Genomic DNA, 6,000 nt, shown 5'->3' with positions numbered 1-6,000 from the left:
ACATACCGTCGCACGATCGAGGACGCGCGAAAGAAGAGAAACGATCGTTTTATTTCCGGAAAACGAACAAAACACGACGTAAAATTCGGAAAACGAGTCGAAACGTCGCAGACGTGCGCTCGCGGGAAACGGACGACGACGAGACCACGCGCGCACCACACACCTCACCGGCGACACGGCCACGAGACTACTGAAAACGGAATTTCGACGCACGACTGCGTGTGCTGTGCGCGCGGCGTTTGTAGGTCGCAGTTCGACGCGCGCGACAAGTCGTTCCTCGCCGGGCGCAGCGCACCCCGTGTTCCGGTTTCTGGAGGCCGGCAACGAGCGGCAACAGCGCGACCGCATCGGCCGGCTCAAGAACGACTGTCTGGGCGAGCTCTGGAACATCACAGGTACGTGAAAGGCTCTAGCCCCGAAGTCGCCACGGACGTCCGAGACGATAGGAGGCGTTTCGGTTTGAAATCTCTTGCGCGTTTGCGTGGATAGGTCAGGGCGCGTTCGGTGTTGCGCGCACCGGAAACGGCTGTATCATAAAACGTCTGTAGGCGGTGTTGACGGCTGCGACTGTATAGGACTGCGAAAAAACAAACAAAACCGTCCGGCCGACAAATCGTAAAACGCGGCGCGTCGATAGATATATTATTGTATCTGGCGGTTGATTTGCGGGCGGCCGACGACGACGGCGATATGCGCGTACTCGACTATTGCCCGATTCGTGGAATCATCGTACGTAAACGACTCTCGTGATAATGTTATTACCACGAACGAGCACTGCAAAAAATACGTCTTGCGGAAAACGGTTATTGATGCGGTATAGAGCGAGAGATTATTGTTGTTTTTATTGTCGTGAATTTTGGCGAACACGATGCCCCGCGCATACGCGTAAATGAGAAAAAAACACACACACACATAGCTTACGACAAATTACCAACATTTTCCGAATTCTCGCGGCTGCCCTAATTTATTACGCCCGGCCCGCACGTATGACCCGATGGTGATATTGTGTTTATATGCCTGTGTGCATGCGTGTTATCTATTGAAAATTTTACCACTTACCGTCAAAGCAGGCGACGGTAGAGGAAAACGTAAAAGTTCATAAAAATCGCATAGCGATGGATACGGGACTTATTACCTACCTGATTGTCAGTAAAAAAAAAGTTTTAAATAACTTTTGCGGTTTTACTGAAAACATTTTTTATACGACGTATTGTGTATATGTTATAGTAAAAGACGTTAAATTTAAATTAAAGTTATTCACGTTAATAGAATGTAATAATAAATATTTTGCTAGGCTTACAACGTTAATTACTAAGGGTTAACGTTAATTTAAAACGATATCAAATGATAATGTTAATTGTATTAAAATTATTTATTTTCATATGATAATGAACTAAAGTATTTTGAATTGCATAATTTCCAAATTATTACTCGACAGATGCATTTTATCGTTTACATAATTATTATTGTCTTACGTAGACGTCATTTAGAGCTTTGAGTGTCTATAAGGCTATTTACATCCTACTCCTTCTCAAAGTGTTGTCTTTTTTTCTCCGGATGATTTAAGTAGAGTTTTGAGATCAAATAAAATATTTTTATATGGTACAACTTAAGATCTTGTTTAATTGTGTTTAAGAAAATCATTTTCGGCACTTTATTCAATTGTAAACATATTAATACCTATACAATTTAATTTTGTATTTTATTTTATTTGCATAATTTATAAAATTTGTTGTCAAAATTAACAATAACTGCTAATAAATTGAGTAGGGGTCTGTGGGCTCTGTCAACATAAGGTATAGAAATAAAAACAGTTGTTCCGACTCCTAACTCTTGATATGTTTTTTTATTTGACTGTGTCATTATCCTTTCGGCTTGCTTTTTTCAAAAATATAAATAATTACTTCTTTCATTTGCAATATTTTATTAGTGCTTGTTAACTAAAATAAATTTTAATATTTAAAATAATTATAAAATGTCAGAAATACAAGGGTTGGGTGTAGTATAAATTATAATTATTATTTATTACTCATATTATTATATAGCCAATTTTACTATATAGTATATAGTTCAACTATAGTTATATTACATTTTTTAATCGTTTTTAAAATAATTAGTTTTTTTTTTTTTTTAACGAGCAATTAAGCGTTTTATTTTGAACATTTTAGAATTATTTTTAAATCAATATCGATCCATCCAATTTTTAATATTTGTATGTCACTGTTATGTTCACAAGATAAATTTTAAAATTAAGAATAAAATTACCAAATCAAGAAATTATTCGTCTCCGAATTAATTATCCTAATTAATAATAATAATTGTTCTCGGGCTATAGCATTATTTTTTAATATCTTTTTCAATACTTAAATTACAAATAACATTTATTGGAATATCAATTAATGGTAATTCAACTCTTGCTTTGCACCCAAATATTACTTTGTAAGGAGACCTTCCAATGCTTTTAAGTTTTAACTATTTAATATAATAAATGAAAAATGATTAAACAATATTAAATATTACAAAATAATATTAATATCTACCTGAATGCAATGAACGTTTTTTTGAGATCATAAAAAATGACCGATTTTCGCATTTATTTTGTGTCATCCACGCTAGCATGTTTTCAACGTTTTCGGTTAGCTTTCTCTACGGACCCTTAATTTTGTATGTGTCTAGTTTTTCCGTACACAATTTTTATATTTAGTTACATAGAATGAAATTCATTAATTATTGAATCAAAAAATTCTCGGCCATTGTTCAAAAGTAGAATGGCCGGTACTTCGAAGGTCGTATAAAGATCCAGAAAATGTTGTGCGATTTCTTCCACACGTTTGTTCAATAAAGCTCTGAGTAACACGAATTCTATAAGATGGTCTTGATAATTTAAAATGAAGTGGAACCCATTAATATTTTGTGATTGCATATCAATTAAATTGATTTGAGATTTTGAACTAAAAGTAAAATGTAAAATAAGTTTCAAAACTAAGCATCATCTAGGATTGGATCACTTTTTTAGCAATGTGTGCATATATTTAAATATGGCATAATAGTTTTGTTCGTGATAAGGTAATATTTTAACTTAATTCAAAATTCATTCTAAATCTTTAACCAACGATCAACAATAGAATGAGTTTGATGCAAATTATTGAACAAATCGTCAATTATAACGTAATAGAGTATAGTATCGTTAGTTACAGGTTTAATAAGACTCTCTTTTATTTTAAATTGTTAAAATATTTACGTTCCATTTGACAATCCCTTTATAGATTATTCTCCCTGGCATTTTCAACACGAAGTTTATTATTTTTAATTATTAAATACGAATATTGTACTCATCAATGATTAGGAATGAGTTATTATCGTTAAGTTTTTTATTATTTTTATCAGATAAAATATTATTAAATTTGTTATCAATTTTAAATTTATTTGTATTAAATTGTATTAATAATATAATTTAAAAGAAATGGATACAACATTTTACGATTATTTTAACACATTAAGTACATAATTTTCCTTAATATGCGGTTACTTATATAATATTAATATGATTAAAAATATCACTTATTAATGATATATAAAAATTCATATAATTTTAATTATGTCTGTTACCATTATATTTTTGTATAATTCGAAATCTTTTTAATCTGATATTTATATTTATTTTTTAGTTTTGTCATGATATATTGTGGTAATTATTTACTATTTTACCATCAATAATGACTATGGATTTTCTATAACCGTTGTATTCTATTAAACTTTATTAATTATTAATTTCTTGTAATCGATTCGTTAATGTTTTAATAACTGTACGTTAGTTACGATTAAGGTATTATGGTTCTCTTAACACTGACAAATCTATGCATCAAGATTATTTTTAAATTTCTATCTCTGCAGCATACTAACACAATAATTTACTAAATATTCACTATACAAAAACTAAGCTGTATTACATAAGCGCCAAAGGTACAAAAATTAGATATCATTTTCGCCAAAATATGTAAGATATAAGCGTCAATCTAATATTATATACCTGTTATACCCAACTTATGACATAAGTGCCAAAGGTATAGTTTGATGTTTCAATTTTATAAAAAATTATCAATAATATACATACAAATAAATATAATTTAAATTAATTAGTTGACTTTTTAATCAATTCTTTTTTTACATATTCCATATGATTTATTTCACCATCCTGGTAATTTCTTCTGTTGTACAATTATTTCTTTTGGTACACCTCAATGACATATTAGCACTGGCCATTTCTCGTAAAAATCTATATTTTTTATCTTCAAATAAAGTACATGCAATATGTACCTTAATTTGTAATAGTTTTTTATAAAATTCATTTTAACGAATACTAACAAAATATATAGTAACAATTAATTGTATAACATAAAATTGCTTACACAATGTCTGTGACAATCTATCGTAATCATATAATAAATTTGTCGATTAAGATTAAACGTTTGGAGTTTTTGAACGATATACTTAGTTTTAAAATTAAATAATTATTAAACTATCTAGGATTTTGGTGCATTTGTACGATACAATTTTGACGCTTTTGTAAGATTTTTTTTTTTTGTTCTTATCTCATTTTGGCGCATATATTTTCCACTACAAAATTACTAGAATTAGGTACATTATTTACTTTATTACATCCTATTATACCTATGTCTACTTATGCACTAATATCAAAAAAATAATTATATTCTCATCTCTAAACATTAATTGCAATATATTTTAATAATAACTGGCATAATCTACTAAAACTTACATTTAACAATAATAATTATATATATTTTTAAACTGTTAAGAAAATACAAATATTGTATAAATGTATGTTAAGCCAAAATATTAACTTGATATTTAAATACTAATTGTTGTTTTATTCAATTAACCATAATTATTATTTATAATAGTATCCATAATTAAGCTTGGTACATGATTAACAACTTGGACTATTTATAAACAGTGAAATAAATATTGAATTCGGAAACTTGTTTATAGCTTTAACAGATACACGGAAATTCCACTGGGATGAGTTTAGACGTTGAACAATCGGATTTACGATTAAATATGCCTATGGCCTAAGTGTTAAAAAATATGTTAGGTTAAAAAATCTCACGGTAGCAATAAAATCATACATTTTCCTGCATTTTAAGAAAATATACGTCGATACTCGATAGTATAAATCATACACTTTTAAATCACATAATTTTTATTTCATTAGTACGTGTGTAAAACAATAAAGTAAATTTATATTCAACGACATCCATAATAACAACAAAAATTATAAATGTGCTAATAATTTGAAATTCCGTATAGGATGTATTTTCACATAAAATAAATTAAAGTGATATTGAAAGTAAAATAAGTCCATAATAGTTGTATTATAATCAATTATTTAATAGTTCAATACCAATAATTTTTAAACACTAAATTAATTTAAATTACATTGCATTTTTTAACTTTTCTCTAATATTTACAAATATTTTGATTTTTATATAAATTAATAATAATAATTATTATTATTGTACAGAATATCTTTACAATTGAATACAATATTATAGAAGCACAGAACTGAGTAGTTTAATATTACCATAAGTCATAATCGCGTTTAGTTTTAATGTAATTTTTATCTATTTAAAATATTATTCATTCAAAATATAATACTTTTTTATTGGAATTTTTGATATGAATCAATGTATGGACAACTGAGCTGCTAAAATACTTTAAAATATATTGAATGAAATAAATCAAAACTATTCTGTTCTAGATTATCACCGTACAAGTATTTTAAAATTCAAATAACTAAAGACCTATATAAATATATTCTTAAAGTTGAACAATAATAAACAAAACTTTTTTTCACGATGAAATATATAGTATGGTATAAATTTACTTTAGATTTAACATATTTTTGATGGGTGATGTTAAAAAATGATAAACGAATGGAAATTTAATTTTTTTTAAATTATGTATACGTCGTTAGAATAT

General features: G+C 28.5%; 1 protein-coding gene across 1 annotated transcript in view; it reads left to right on the top strand.

Annotated features, from left to right (window-relative positions):
• The first annotated feature begins 303 nt into the window (after window positions 1-303).
• The window catches only part of LOC112595821, a 124,019-nt gene continuing 118,322 nt past the window's right edge, over window positions 304-6,000 (top strand). The window contains exon 1 of the mRNA XM_025341187.1: window positions 304-395. The gene's annotated coding sequence lies outside the window, so the exon portion shown is untranslated. The remainder of the gene's footprint in view (window positions 396-6,000) is intronic.

The sequence above is a fragment of the Melanaphis sacchari genome, unplaced genomic scaffold, assembly GCF_002803265.2.
Source record: "Melanaphis sacchari strain LSU unplaced genomic scaffold, SCAv2.0 Contig2_pilon_pilon, whole genome shotgun sequence".
Lineage (NCBI taxonomy): Eukaryota > Metazoa > Arthropoda > Insecta > Hemiptera > Aphididae > Melanaphis > Melanaphis sacchari.
This window is presented reverse-complemented; position numbering and strand designations above follow the sequence as displayed.